Source organism: Labeo rohita, chromosome 23, assembly GCF_022985175.1.
Source record: "Labeo rohita strain BAU-BD-2019 chromosome 23, IGBB_LRoh.1.0, whole genome shotgun sequence".
In the NCBI taxonomy this organism is placed as follows: domain Eukaryota; kingdom Metazoa; phylum Chordata; class Actinopteri; order Cypriniformes; family Cyprinidae; genus Labeo; species Labeo rohita.
The window spans coordinates 17,329,195-17,344,344 of NC_066891.1; the positions used below are offsets into that span (position 1 = coordinate 17,329,195).

Sequence of the window (15,150 nt, forward strand, 5' to 3'; positions counted from 1 at the left end):
TTGCATAAAATTGAACGATATACTGCACACTAACAATTACGTAGGTGTACACAAACCTGTATTTTACCAAATTGATGGCACTTTCTGTCTCCTGAAGAGAGTGCAAAAAACTACCTAAACAATGGGTTGTAACTGGGTAATAAAAACTACCCAAACACAGAAGAAATAACCCAAGAGTTTTTTTTAATAAATATATTGACCGTCACTTTTGATCAATTTAATGCATCCTTGCTGAATAATAGTATTCATTTGTTCAAAAAGATTGTACTGAACCTAAACTTTTGAATGGTAAACAAGCAAACAAACAAATACTTTTCACTAAAAGTAACACATGAAAATGAAAAATCTACCATTTAGAAATCTAAAAAAAAATAGTAGTAATGATAGTAAAATTGAATTTAATAACCTGAACATTTACCTATGGCATTAATACAGCAATTCGCTTTTATTATTACAATCTATTGACAGCCATACAGTTTTAAGGTTTGTGATTTCTCTTAAGGATACATGTCGTGTTAACATACATGTAAATATGTGACCCTGGAACACAAAACCAGGGTCAATTTTTAAAAATCATAAAATCATAATTATCATAATAAATAAGCTTTTAATTGATGTATGGTTTGTTAGGATGTGACAATATTTGGCCAAGATACAACTCTGGAATCTGAGAGTGAAAAAAAATGATAAAATAAATATATAAAAATACTGAAAAAAATCGAAGTTCTTAGCAACGCACATCAATAATCAAAAATTATATTTTTAATTATTTACGGTAGGAAATTCTAAATATCTTCATGGAGCATGATCTTTACTTAATATCCTAATGATTTTTTGGCATTTTGACCCATACAATGTATTGTTGACTACTGCTACAACAAATATACATATGCTACTTATGACTGGTTTTGTGGTCCAGGGTCACATATGGCCACAAAACTAGTCTTAAGTTGCTGGGGTATATTTGTAGCAATAGCCAAAAAATACATTGCATGGGTCAAAATTATTGATTTTTCGTTTATGCCAAAAATCATTAGGAAATTAAGTACAGATCATGTTTCATGAAGATGTTTTGTAAAATTCTTACTGTAAATATATCAAAACTTTTTGATTAGTAATATGCATTAGTAAAAGCTTCATTTGGACAACTTCAAAGGTGATTTTCTCAATATTTGGATTTTTCTGCACCCTCAGATTCCATATATTCAAATAATTGTATCTCGGCCAAATACTGTCTTATCCTAACAAACCATACATCAATGGAAAGCTTATTTGTTCAGCTTTCAGATGAAGTATAAAGCTCAATTTCGAAAATATGTGACCCTTATGACTGGTTTTGTGGTCCAGGGTCACATCTATCTATCTATCTATCTATATATACACTACCGTTCAAAAGTTTGGGGTCAGTAAGACTTGTAATAGTCTTTAAAGAAGTCTCTTATGCTCATCAAGGCTGCATTTATTTGATTAAAAATATAGAAAAAAAACAGTAATATTGCAAAATGTTTTTACAATATAAAATAATGTTTTTTATTTTAACATACTTTAAAATAGAATTTATTCCTGTGATGAAAAGCTGAATTTTTATCAGCTGTTACTCCAGTCTTAAGTGTCACATGATCCTTCAGAAATCATTCTAATATGTGGATTTATTTATTTTTCAGGATTCTTTCATGAATAACAAGTTTAAGTACAATGTTTATTCAAAATATAAATATTTTATAACAATGTAAATTATTTATTATTAACTATTAACTTAATACATCCTTGGTGAATAAAAGTATTAATTTCTTAAAAAAAAAAATAAAGAAAAAAATAAACAATAAAAAGGTACTGACCCCAAACTTTTGAACGGTAGTGTATATGTATGAAATATGTAGCTATATAAATAAACCAAATATAAATAAAATATAACACCAGGCCATTCCTACACTGAAATGAACTTTCTGTTTTTAAAAGGGGTATGTGCAGAATAATTTGTGAAATAGTCATCCATTTTAAATACATTTGTAAACATCCACAAAGGCTAATGCTTGTACTGTGCTGTCCTATGACGTAAACTTTCACTAACTCGCCAGTAGATGGAAGCAGTAAAACACTAAGTTTGACATGTCTCTTCGCTATATTTATCTGTGTTGCACATGTTGAACGGCTTTCGAGTGTATGTGCGCTAATCCAAAAAGAATCCAAAGAAGTAGAGCAAATACCTCAGGGATATTCCTGTACTTATCATTAATATTTCAGTGGGAAAGCCTTGCATAATGGATCATGTTGATGGTAATTGTGTGTGATGTCATACAAACATTGATTATGACCTCTGAACCTTTGCGGTGTTCACTGCAGGAGATGAAAATGTTCTTTCCAGTGCAAGCCGGACTGACAGCATTAACCACAAATAACCTGTAAAACACACTGCACAGTATGAAAACATTAAATATATTAACTGGATATAAAAATCAGTTCTGCTATTACAAATGTTAATGTCTGTCTCCAGGGATGAGAATGAGCAGTAGGCTGTTCATGGCATGTGTGGGGCATGTGTGTGGATGGACAGGCAGCAGTCTGCCCCCATTCAGAGGAGGTGAGTGATTTACAGCTCAACACAAGGCAGATGGATGGGAAAGGGGTGGGCGTCTCGTATATATGGGGGCAATTACAGTGACGCTGAGGCTTTTATGGCTGATAAGGAACAGCGCTGAGTGGGAGTGAGCTCTTTTTCACCCCCTGACAACAGCTTTGTAAAGTGTGATGAATCCTGCTAATCCAGTATCAGTCTGTTCTGGAAATTGAAATGGGATGTTCTCATTACCCGGATACACAGATTGTTTTTCAACTCAGTGCTTCCTTCACTGTTTTCTTGTGGGAATCTTGCAACATCGGATGGTCGGGTGAATTCCTATGAAAATGACCAATCAGTGCCTTGTTGGATATTTTAAGAAGGAATGTTCTTGTGTGGTGGCAGCAATGACGTCAGTGCTGTTCATGTTGGTTCATATCAGCCATATATAGTGGATTCAGGTCACTGCATTGGCCTACGCTCTTTAATCCGTAAATGGATTTATGAGGAACCATCTCCTATTGCATCAGTGACATATTTTACATTAAAATGTTATGACAAGCTTAATGCTAATCAGTCACACATCAGGTTTCATCATGCGCCACTTTAATTTGATTAAGCGTATGAGTCTTTTGATAACTCTTTCTTACAAGAAACACTGTATACATATCTCTGTGTTTTCAATATTTAGATTTAGATTTAATTTATTTAAATAGATAGACAGATAGATTGATAGTCACATCGTGGTAAACTTGTCTTGTTGCTATGAAATCTAATTATGTTTATAAATGTACAAGCAAATGTCAGATTAACTTTTAATTTTTCAAAACGAATATTTACTGGACTGAAGCAACCAACACCGAATCAATGAAATTCAAATGACAAATTATTATACATTTTTACAACAGCAACAACTGAATTTGCTTGTAAACTTGTAAACAAAACATAGTTGACCCAGGGATCATTCGTTTTCAAAGAGTTTCACTACAAACGGCCCACGATCAAAACAAAGTTCAACAAATAAAACTACTGCATAACATATTAATAAGACATAATACACAACTGTGACCACACCTGACGAACTCACATTTGAATAGTATGGTCATGCAAACTTAGTTGCCTCGGCAAGTTCAAATGATATTTAAATAAAACGTGCCTGAAAACCTCAAACAATGTACTGCTATGACAAACCACTACTAACTCAGGTCTGATTTACATTTAGGGAAAAGGCTAAAATATCCGGATTGATTTCCTTGTTATAGTAGACTCCAAAATGATTTGAATTTCCATTTTTTCTTATGTTCTTGGCAGGTGTTTTCTATGGAAGTCTGTTTCCCTCACTGAATAAAAATTAAAAAGGGTTGTGACTTTTTATCTCACAATTGCACGTTTACAAGTTTAGAAGTTTGAGATATAAACTCGCAGTTGCAAGTTATAAAGTCTGAATTGCTAGATGTAAAGTCACAATTCTGGCTTTCATAATTGTGATATAAACCCACAATTGCAAGAAATAAAGTCAGAATTGCGAGATAAAATTTTAAATTCTTACTTTATAACACAATTGCAAGTTTGTATCTCGAAATTCATACTTTTTCTTGTAATTCTGACTTTTTTTTCAGAATTGTGAGATATAAACTCGCACTTGCGAGTTATAAAGTCCAATTTTGAAAGAAAAAAAGATGTATATGTTATCAGAATTCTGACTTAACTCGCAATTGTGTGTTATAAAGTCAGAATTGCGAGATAGCCTATAAACTAAAAATTCTATTTTTAAAATTTAATTTGACTTTTTTCTTAGAATTGCGAGTTCTGCAGTTTTGACTATAACTCACAATTGCAAGTTTCTATCTCGCAATAGTGAGAAAAAAGGTCAGAATTGTGAGATACTAAACTAAAAATTCTGACAAAAAAGTTACAATTTTATTTTATTTTATAACTTTACTTCTCAGAATTTATTTATGTCTTGCAGCTCTGACTTTATAACTCACACTTATCACACAATTATGAGAAAAAAGTCAGAATTGCGGGTTTATATCTCACAGTTCTGACTTTATTTCTCAGAATTGTTGAATTGAGTTTATAGCAGTTTTATAACTTTATAACACAATTGTGTGTTTATATCAAAATTTTGAGAAAAAAGTCAGAATTGCAAGTTTGTATCTCACAATTCTGACTTTATAACTTGGACTTGCAAGTTTATATCACACAATTCTGGGGAAAAAAGTCAGAATTGCGAGTTTATATCTCACAATTTTGACTTTATTTCTCAGAATTACGACTTTACGTCTCGCAGTTCTGACTTTATAACTCGCAGTTTTGAGTTTATATCACAATTCCGGGTAAAAGGGTCGAAATTGCGAGATATAAACTTGCAATTCTAAGAAAAAAAATCTGAATCGTGTGTTCATATCTCGCAAATCTGACATTATTTCTAAGAATTCTGAGTTTATGTCTCGCAGTTCTGACTCGCACTTGTGAGTTTCTATCACAATTTTGTAAAAAAAAAAAAAAAATTGTAATTCTGACTTTATAACTTACAATTGCGAGTGTATATCTCGCAATTTTGACTTTATTTCTCAGAATTGCAAGTTTATGTCTCGCAGTTCTGACTTTATAACTCGCAGTTGTGAGTTTATATCACAGTTCTGGGTAAAAAGGTGAGAATTACAATTCTGACTTTATAACTCACAGTTGTGAGTTTATATCTCGCAATTCTGACCTTTTTTCCTGGAATTGTTATATACACTCACAACTGCGAGTTATAAAGTCAGAAATGCGAGACATAAACATAAATCGTGCATTTTTATCTCGCAAATCTGACATTATTTATAAAAATTGTGAGTTTATGTTTGGCAGTTCTGACTTTATAACTCGCAGTTTTGAGTTTATATCACAATTCCGGGTAAAAAGGTCAGAATTGCGAGATATAAACTCACAATTCTAAGAAAAAAAGTCAGAATTGTGTGTTAATATCTCGTTTTTCTGACTTTATAACTCACATAATTTTTTTCTATCACAGTTTTTTTTTAAAAAAGTCAATTCTGACAATTCTGACTTTATAACTCACAATTGCGAGTGTATATCTCGCAATTCTGACCTTTTTTACTGGAATTGTGATATAAACTCACAACTGCGAGTTATAAAGTCAGAAATGCGAGTTTATGTCTCGCAGTTCTATCTTTATAACTCACAAGTTAGTTGCTAATGCAAATCAAGTACAAAGCAAGACTTCATATGGCTAGACCACATAGCAAGAATTAGATCAACAAGTCCGGTAGTGTATACACTTCCTCAACCACAAGTCAACTAAATAACGTGTTTTCAATCTGGGGTCCAGGGCAAGAGAGTGCTATTTGGAAAAATGTATAAAGTAAAACCCAGGTACGCATATGCGTGTTTAATTTTTAATTGCAACTGTCACTTGTAGCTTGCTCACTAGTTGAATGACCCCATTTTCTGTTCTTTCCTGTTACATTATAGCTGCTTTGAAACCATGTGTTATTAAAATTACTATGCAAATACATTTGAATTGAAAATCGTATACTGGGTTGAAAAGTTTAAATATTTGTATATGACAGCATGAATGTGAAAATAAAATTTAAATAAGCAAATATTTACTAGATAACATCAAATAACACTGATCATTTCAAACTACAACATGTTGTCTGTTTCAAACTGTTCATGTTATCTGAGTTAAAAACACTGATATATTTCCCTGTTTGAAATGGTTCTCACCTCTACTAAAACATAAAACACTGTACAGGCTCATTACGGGATAACGATCTCCTCTCTCTCTCTCTCTCACACACACACACACACGTACACATACAGACATAACAGAAGCATAAGGAACTTATTATCAGAGCAGAAAATAGCACAATCACCCCCTTCATTCTCCCGCCTGTCCTCTGACCTGTTTAATTATGTCAACGCTGCTTATGCACCTGTGTGTCCCAGACTATTACACCTCCCATCACTTAGCGGCTTTTAGTATCGTAGCATCCTGTTCCACATCCAGACACTTTATTGCCTCACGCCACAACCGAAACAACCCACTGTTTGAATCACCCTTGAGCGAGAGCGGCGCAAACGCGTACTCGAGGTGTTCAGCATTCAGCCATGATTGCTGTTTAATGCTCTTTGTTGAGGTGGGCTCGTAAAAGTCAGGGTCAAGCAACAGAGGTGTGCTGTAAGCTTCCACCCCCCACCGCCTCTAATGAGACACAGAGACTTAATAAGATGGAGGATAGTGCACACATGCAGACAGGACATTAGCACGCTGTTGTTAGACTACAATTCCTCCCTCTGCTCACCGCAGAGGCTGAACTGCATTCTCACAGCATCTATGACAGGAGACATGCATTGCTGCTTCACACTTTTTGCATTTATACCCTTTATACCCTTTGTGGCACCACTTTTGCATTGCCATTCATTTAGTTTTAAAGTTTTTCATATTAAAAGTATTTGCAACCCTAAATATGTTTTTTACTATACAGTATGTATTTATTTACCTTGATTTTTATTAGAATTTTGATAGCAAAAACACATGCATTGGTGCATTTACAAGCTTTTGTGTGACATACTACAGTATTTACAACCCTAAATATGGGCTTTTTATTATATTATATTCTTCTGTATATGGTATTTAATCACTCTGAATATGCTAAATCAATCCTTTTATATTATATTCTTTTATATATTTTATGTATGTATTTTGAATATGCAAACTGAGGGTCTGATTTTCATTATTAGAATTTTGATAGAAAAAAAGACTGCATTCTTGCTTCACTTTTTTGCACTGAAACCTTCTTTGTGATATAATTTTTTGCATTTTCATTCACATATTGCAGTATTTAAATGCAGGCTTTTAGTTATCCTATACTCTTCTATATGTATTATATATTTATTTTGAATATGCAACCTGAATTTTGATAGCAAAATGCATTTTTTTATATTCACCCTTTTTGTGAACAGTATTTGTAAACGTAAATATTGGATTTATTAATCTATACTCTTCTATACAGTATGTATATATTTACTGTTATTTTCAGTGTTAGAATTTTGATAGCAAAAACACATGCATTGCCTTTTGCATTTACAACCTTTTTGTGGCAACATTTTTTATTGACATATTACAGTATTTACAACCCTAAATATGGGATTTAATTATATTGTACTCATCTGTATATGGTATATAATTACTCTAAATATACAAAATCAAGGTCTCCATTTTTGCATTTTCATTCACATATTACAGTATTTACCCTAAATGTATATTTTTCATTATACTATTATACTGTATTATTCTTTATAATTAATGTATTTATTTTGAATATGCAAACTGAGGGTCTGATTTTCAAAATTAAGATTTGATCACAAAAGACATGCATTCTCTTTGTGACAATGTTTGCATTTTCATTCATATATTAAAGTATTTACAATCTTAAATGTGGAGTTTATATTATCCTATTATATTATATTCTTCTATATATTTTATGTATTTATTTTGCATATGCATAATATATATTTATCTTGCATTCTTGCTTCACATTTTTTGCATTTCCACCCTTTTTGTAGCACAATTTTTGCATTTTCATTTACATATTACAGTATTTATGACCCTAAATGTGAGCTTTTTATTATACTATATTCTTCTATATATTTTCTATATTTATTTTGAATATGCAAAGTAAAGGTCTGACTTTCACAATTAGAATTTGATTGCAAAAGTCATGCATTCTTGTTATTTTATTTTATTTTTTTTTTTTTGGCATTTAAACCCTCTTTGTGACATGACATCATTTTTGTATTTTCATTCATATATTACAGTATTTTTGACCCTAAATGTGGGGTTTTTATTATCCTGTTATATTCTTCTCTCTCTCTCTCTCTCTCTCTCTCTCTATATATATAGAATATTTCACATTATGTACGTCCCTAAATGTGGGATTTTTATTATACTTTTATACTATATTCTTCTAAATATTTTATATATTTATTTTGAATAAGCAAACTCAGGGTATGATTTTTAAAAAACAGAATTTAGTTGCAAAAGACATGCATTCTTGTTCACTTTTTTTTTTTTTTTTTTTTTTTTTGCATTTGCATTTGCAACCCTAAATGTGGTTATATAAATATATATATATATAGTTTTAGTTTGCATATAAAAATAGAAAAGACATGCATTCTTGCTTCACATTTTTTATATTAGCACCCTTTTATTTACATATTATAGTATTTACAGCTCTAAAAATTGGCTTTTTATTATACTATTATATGATACTCTTCTATATATTTTATATATATTTTTTGAATATGCAAACTGAGGGCGTGATTTTAATATTAGAATTTTGATAGCTAAAAGAAATGCATTCTTGTTTACATTTTTTGCATTTAAACACTCTTTGTGACATTTTTGTCACATTTTCACTGACGTATTATAGTATTTACGACCCTAAATGTGGGATTTTTATTATCCTGTTATACTATAATCTCAAAAATACATGCATTCCTGCATTTTTTTGCATTTAAAAACTCTATGTGATATCTTTTTTGCATTTTCATTCACATTTTACAGTATTTACAATCCTAAATGTGGGCTTTTAATTAAACTATACTTTATACTATACTTTGATTATGCATACTAATAGTCTGATACTAAATGTTTGATAGCAAAAATGGGTGCATTAACAGACCACATGTATCACAACCCTGTCAAAGGCTTTCTATAAGAGAGCGAAACAAGAGAGAAGAGAAGGGAGGAGCTAGAGGTGGATCATACCGAATCCAGAGCAGCCTATTGGTGCTTTGAAGTCACATGGTTGCTTTAGGAATGCTAATTCATGCTGTATTTTTTTCTCCTCCTCTGTGCCTGGTGTAGTCTGTGCCTGTCGGATAGAGCAGACCTCAGACATGGTGTAGGATATCAGGAAAGGAACAAGCGATTGAAGTTGAGACGAGGCCTGTGTTGAGGGTATGTAAAGCTTTATTAAGATGTGCTGTTGTTTTTGGCTTCATATGTGACTGTAAATGTCACTTGCGCAGGAAGCCCTACTTATATTTATATGTGTCTCTTTAGGCTTAGTGTCTTATATCAACAGTATGTGTGGTCTGTATGTTAAATAGAGTGCATAAATGCACGTATGCCTGTGCATGTCCGTCTCGGCACAATGAAAGCTGTTTACTTTGGAGAATTCCACCACATGTCTCCACTGCTTTCGGTACGGCTACTAACATCAGAGAGACCGACACAGATTGACAGATATTTTCTAGGCGGGCTTGAAGAACTTGAGACCCTCCTTTCATTATTTACTCACCCTCCTGTATGATTATCTCTAATAATGTTGTTTTATCCATACAATCAAAGTCAGAGGGGTCCAGTGTTGTTTTGGACACCATTGACTTTCATTGTATGGACAGAAATGTTAACATTCTTTAAAATGTCTTGAGTGAATTATTCCTTTAATGTGTCAACCTGATAAAATCAATAACTCAATATTGTCAATACAACATGCATTATGACTGAAGTATTTACGCTAAGCTGAAGGCGAATGATTTATGTGGACATGCAACATCATTTGCGATGTTTTAAGGATTATCGATGAGTTTGCTCTGCACACATGTACACAAGAAGCTTTTAGACCTCTCGTAAGACTAAATGGAGACAATGCATTCCCCGACAGGGGAGTGTTGCACTAGTAGACTGACTGATTGACAGCTAGTGCTGATACAATTCATTTAACCTATCGCCTCTCAAATAACAAGACCATCTGCACTCTTTCGGTACATGCTAGTTTGACCCAACGCTCTGTAAACAAAGCCGACGCTTGTGTGTAATCTCGATAGTGTCATCTTATGAATTTGACACTGAACATCTGGACAATTAATGTGGGGTAGCTTCATATGTGATATACATATGATTTCTTGTGCAGTCGTGCTGTAGAGTGAAGGAAGCAATAGTTAGTCGTTCATTTATTTCATGTTGTCGTGTAGTATTAAGGTAGCCTACTTCTAGGTTATTGCAGATGAATCAAGCAAAGCTTGTTGCTCTCCAACCGCCAATGGGCAGGTCACTTCTGTACGGTAATTGGGGTAAGACCCTCATGTTTTACACTTGCCTTTCCTGTGTCATGGGCCTCACAATGAGCTTGAGTAGTTCACCCTCACCCTCAGGTCACTTTAATAATCAATCAAACTGGAGGGACACAACTCCGGTCCCCCTTAAAGCACCAGGAAATGAGGGGCTTGCCGAGTAGCACGAGAGGCTCCTGCAGTAAAGAGAGAAATGACAGAATGGAATTAGCATTTAGCAATGCCTACATGCTAAAATACAGTCAACATATGAGGCAAAGAACCAAGTTTTGGCCTACAATCTGCTACTTGGAGATGTACATCACAATACAAAAGAAAAGATCTGTCGATACTTCCATTTCATTGCAACTTCTAGGCTCCCTGAAGATCTGGAAACACTTAAGTGTATTGAGAGTTTCTTCAAAATATGAGTTTCTGTACTCTTTCTAAAGCAGTTGAAGGATTACTGCAATGTTCTAGAAGAAATTTCAGTTGAGTCCAGTTGACTAGGAATTTTTCCATCTTGCTTCTCCAGTAGAGCAAATCCCTCCTGCACAACTCACAGAGCACTAAACACGATTGCTTTCACTTTTTTTTTTAACAGTCGGCAGTTCAGTTTAGGCCATATATCACATGTTGGTGATGGTTCTTTAGAGGGAAGAGGCACATGCAGTGACCCCTTGATCTCTAATGAGCTATACAGGACTCAGTAATACACATTATGTGCCATCTAGTAGTGAGATCCATCTCCAGTGATGAAAGCAGTGAGAAACAGTAACAGATGAGCTGAGATGTTTTCATACAGTGCTGTCCAAGCCCTCATGAAGATGAGACGCAGACTCAGCGAATGAACGCATTCACCTCAGCGCTCACCATGACATTCTTCTGTCATGGCTGATGACGCTCCCGTGTGACTCAACCATTAACACAAACTCAAAACAGACCGTATGTCAGGGCGCTCTCTTTCTTTTCTGACAGTTTCTGATGCTTATCTGATGTTTAGATACGTACACAGCTCTTCTCCCCTGTCTTTCCAGAGAATGACAAGTTTTGTCCTCAGAGAAATATTTGCAGAATGGGTGCATGCTTGTAATGGCCTGGTTCAAGAGTCAAAAACTGCCTAAAGTGATTAATGAAATTGAGCGCTGCACCAGCATGACTCACTGATAATTCTCAGTCGTTGAGTTCAGAAGGTCAGTACTACTAAATCTTAAAATATTTGCAACAACAAAGCCTTGTTATACTAGAGAGGTGTATTTTTCGTTATTTTCAATTGAATTAATTAAGTTTGAAAACACTTTGTATTCTATAAATACATTCTTTGTATTCTACTTTGTAAACAAAAAGTTAACATTGAGTAACTTGCACTTTAAGCACAATATGGCAGACATTTTCCTAAGTGAAGAACAGCATATTTCTTTTTTTTAAATTCTTATTTGTAAGTAATTAAATAAATACATTTGTATCCAAAAGAGAGGGAAAACAGAGAAAATGAATTACATATACATATACATATATATACATGTACATATACATACATATATATATATATATATATATATATACATATATCACTCACCTATAAATATACAGTATATGTCTTGTAAGATTCAAAATGTTAATATTAATCTACTTTTGATAATAAAAAAAAATGTTCTAAATGAAATCAAAGCAGGATAATTGTTTGCTTGCACACAGACACAATCTTTGTGTTTAAACAAATTGGTTGAGTAAATGATTCAATGACTTACTCATAACAATAGTCACTTCTTTAGTTCCTGAATTAATTGATTTGTTTGAATAAATTGACTGAATGAATGATTTATTGACTCACTCATAAGGATGCAGAGAGTCAGCAAAAGAGTTGCTGTCAAACAATTAATCACAATTAATCACATCCCAAATAAAAGTTTTTTACATAATATGTGTGTGTGTATACTGTGTATATTTATTGTGTATATAAATACACACACACATACAGTTGATATTTTGAAAATATTTACATGCATTTACACGTCTATATTTATATTCATAAAATTCATATTATATCTAAATATTTTTAATATATAAACATATTTTCCTAAATATATACATCTGTGTGTATTCATATACACATAATATTAATTACATAGTACACATACATATGTAAACAAAATCTTTCATTTTGGATGAGATTAATCACAGTTAATTGTTTGACAGCACTAGTTTGAACGAATTGGTTGAGCAAATAATTCAGACTCACTCATAACAGTAGTCACTTGCTGAGTTTCTAAATTAATCGATTTGTTTGAACGAAATGGCTGAATAAATGATTCAGTGATACACTCATAAAGATGCAGAGAGTCTGCAAAAGTGTCAGTGTGTTTGAACGAATTGGTTGAGTGAATGATTCAGTGACTCACTCATAACAATAGGCACTTGTTTATTTCCTGAATGAATCAACTTGTTTGAACAAAAAATGAATGAATGATTCAGTGACTCATTCATAAAGATGCAGAGAGTCAGCAAAAGACTCAGTGTTTGATCGAATTGGTTGAGTAAATGATTCGGTGACTTTGATGACTTTTTAAAAACAATCGTTCTGTCGTGTCAACTTTCAGAAGATTTTAGCATGGTAACGGATATGATAATGCTAATGTATTTGGTCTCAGCAGAATAGATCTGCTACGCTGCTGAATTGCTACTGCTGTTGGATATTGCTGTTGTTGTAGATTATTGCTGCTGCTGCAAAACAAGTACAAGAACATGCTACTGCAAATACATTCACCATTACAGGCCTGTGAGTATTTAAGACATACTGTTGCTGCACAAATAGCATATATGGTAACCCAAAGCAGATCTATTCAGGTGGAGCTGGGGAGGTGGAGGGTTTCAGAGGAACTCTGATCTACACGGAACCGTGTAGTGAATTCTAACCAGCCATTTTAATGTAATGCAGCAAGCTTATTGGCTGTGTATGCAACATGAACCAGTCAGCTTGTGCCAAGTAGTTTGCTGTGAATAGCATGAGTTTGCATTAACAATCCATCTAGAGATTCATGAGAGAACTTGGAATTCACTTGTTTAGATCCTGAATGAATCAGTGTGTTTGAACGAATTGGTTGAATGTATCCTACTGGTGTAGCAATGCAACCTGCAGAAAGAGTCACTGAAATATCTAAAAATCAAACGATTCAGTGACTTATAACAACAGTCACTTGTTTAGTTCCTGAATTAATTTGTGCATTGAACAAAATCCCCACCACTAATACACAGACTGATCATCTGTCCAGAATGCACTAGCGTAGACAAGCGGAGTGATACAAACACAAAAACTCACAGTGATCAGCACTCTGGTAACGCCTCTGGACCAATTAAATTTGAGAACCGGAACTAACTAATGTATAATGAGTGAACAGTTTTCTCAATATGCACAGGTCTCACTTTCCTGGCAAAGGGGGCATTTTTTCCCCAATGTAAAGCCAACCGGCATCTGAATGTGAATGTGTGAGAGCTGCTGACAGCCTGTAGTAACTGTTTGAGAGTGTATGAAGTGAGTGCAGACAACTCTCTCTTTCCCTCCACTGCTGCCTGGACAGATGAAAGTGATTCTAGCCTGCCTCTGAGCTCCATACCCAGGTGTTCTCTGTCCTCCTCTCTCTCTCACTCAGCTCTCCGGGCTCAGCAGCCGACAGCTACACAGCTGCTTGACATAAATCTCCTTTTTCTTTCCTTTTTTTTGGAGAAGCAAAGCTTAAGGCATTAATGATTTGGTTCCTCACCAGCAAGGGCAGCAACCACTGATACTTGGCCTATATTCCAACCTGTTTATCTTTAACTTGACTGGCTCGTATTATTAGGGTTATATATGTAAAAACATCCACATATAAATATTTTCCTTCTGTGGATGTTGACTTTGGGATTTCCCCAAAACGCCGAAATACAGTCCATTTCCTCCTCTGCATATCTAAAATAAGATATAATGTACAGTCAGTAGGTCAGTATTGCAACAAAACATCTTAACAGGGTGATCAGTCATTATTCCACATTAGAAAGCTACTTAATAAAATACATTTATGAACATAAAATACTGATTTTTTCGGACAACGGTCAAATATACAGTTTAGTGGTCATGGCTTGTTCGGTAAGAAATATCATGATGTTATTTTTTCTTTAAGTGCTAAATCCCACACAAAGGAGTAAAGCCCTAAAGTGGCACATTTGTCAATCAAGAGTCTTTAATTAAAATTGACACTGTCAGTTCTTATCAGATTTTGGAGGTTTTATCACTCGGGTTAATGGATTTTTTGAATGTTACATCTTTAGACATTGTTAGACAAATTAGAGTGACAAAGCTTCTTAAGACACATGAAAGCTTCATAGTTGAGGTTTTCAATATTTACAGTCACTTTTCATTTCTTGTGTTACACTTCAGGCTTTCCACCTTAGGACTGAAGTAAATCAAAGATCAGAGAATCTGTTTAACTCAGAGGGCTTAAATTACATACAGGATCTGTCATCTCTTCCTCCCCGTTTGCTAAGTA

At 33.7% G+C, this 15,150-nt stretch overlaps 1 protein-coding gene across 2 annotated transcripts in view; it reads left to right on the forward strand.

The window, feature by feature from the left end:
• The first annotated feature begins 9,403 nt into the window (after positions 1-9,403).
• Positions 9,404-15,150, forward strand: part of phc2a (polyhomeotic homolog 2a (Drosophila)) — a 50,439-nt gene continuing 44,692 nt past the window's right edge. For both annotated transcript variants that reach the window (XM_051096515.1, XM_051096516.1), the window contains exon 1: positions 9,404-9,530. The gene's annotated coding sequence lies outside the window, so the exon portion shown is untranslated. The remainder of the gene's footprint in view (positions 9,531-15,150) is intronic.